The sequence below is a fragment of the Galeopterus variegatus genome, unplaced genomic scaffold (assembly GCF_000696425.1).
Source record: "Galeopterus variegatus unplaced genomic scaffold, G_variegatus-3.0.2 Scaffold2225, whole genome shotgun sequence".
In the NCBI taxonomy this organism is placed as follows: Eukaryota; Metazoa; Chordata; class Mammalia; order Dermoptera; family Cynocephalidae; genus Galeopterus; species Galeopterus variegatus.
Genome location: NW_007728336.1, coordinates 95,056 through 96,813, shown reverse-complemented (window position 1 = coordinate 96,813; position 1,758 = coordinate 95,056).

Here is a 1,758-nt window from a genome sequence, read left to right as displayed (position 1 = left end):
TTTTTTTTTTTTCAAGTAAAAAAGGCTTACTGTGGGTTTATATCTATTTAAAAATCAGTTTCCAATGTATTAACAAAAAGCCTGTGTTTATTTTAAAGCAAACTTGAGGGATACTTACATATGCCTACTATTATTCTTTTGTGTTGCTTTAGACATTCTGGCTTAATGGTACAACTAATTTTGCTGGACTTCTAATTATTTTATTCATTAATCAGAAAATATTCGTGTTGGTCTCCCTGCATCCTCTCCCTTGATTATGGCAATTCTTGGCCTTTTGCACTTCCATATAAATTTTAGAGTTGACTTATCAAGTTTAACAATATTTGTTGCAATTTCCATTGGATTAAATCAATAGGTCATTTTGGGCAGAACTTTACAATATTGAATCTTCTAATCCATAAACTTCACTCACCTTTCTACTTATGTCTTCTGTGGTACATTCCAAAATTATAAAATTTTCTCCATGAATGTAGATTTATTACTATTTCATTGCATTTTTTATTCTATATAAACCATATAATTTATTAAAATTTAATTTTGAATTGTTGAGATGTTCATTTTGAATTGTTGGATATATGACTAGCTAACTTGCTATATTTATCTATACATTTTTTGGTTCTCAGTAAATATAATCTTATCTGTAAATAATGATAGTTTTGTTGCTTCATTGTCAATTCTTTACTTTTTGTTTCTCTTATTGCACTGACAGTGATGATCTGTGCCTACTTTCCAACTTCAGAGAATGCTCTCTGTAGTTCATATTAAGAATGATAGCTTTTTTCCATGGTGGATCTCCTTCATCAGATAAAGGAACTTTCCTTTTATTCTTAATTTGCTTATTTTTTTTAATCATGGAATGAGTTTTGAAGTTTATCAAGTACTTTTTTATGCATCACAGATGGTCATTTGTTCTTTTATCTGCTAATGTTTTGATTATGTTAATTGTTTTTTTCATGTTAAAAGACTGAGATAAAAAGGCCTTGCACTATCCTTTTGCATATTGCTGGCTTTAGTTTGTAAATACGTTTTTAAATTCTGTTTTAAAATTATATATAGTACAATTTTTGGTATATAACTCTGACTTTTGACAGATGCAGAGTCCTGTAACCACTACCACAATGAAGACACAGAACAGTTTNTTCATGTTAAAAGACTGAGATAAAAAGGCCTTGCACTATCCTTTTGCATATTGCTGGCTTTGGTTTGTAAATACGTTTTTAAATTCTGTTTTAAAATTATATATAGTACAATTTTTGGTATATAACTGACTTTTGACAGATGCAGAGTCCTGTAACCACTACCACAATGAAGACACAGAACAGTTTGATCATTCCAAAAACTGTGTTGTGCTATCCCTTTGCAGTAAAACCCTCCACTGTTAACCCCTGGCAACACTGATCTGTTTCTCTAGTACAGCTTTTTCCAGAATATATAAGTGAAATCATTCAGGATGTAGCCCTTTGAGTCTGGCTACTTTCCTATAGTGTAATGCATTTGAGATTTATCCATGTTGTACGTATCAATAGTTCATTCCTTTTTATTGCCAAGTGGTAATCCATTGAATGGATACGCATGGTTTGTTTATTGGTTTGTCATTGGAGGAACATGGAATGTTTCTATTTTTTTGGTGAATTAATAATGTATTTGCTATAAACATTCCTCAACTGGTTTTCATATGAGCATAGATTTTCATTTCCCTTGGGCCAATACCCAGGAATAGAGGATTGCTGGGCCTACACGGTTAGTGTGTGTGTGACT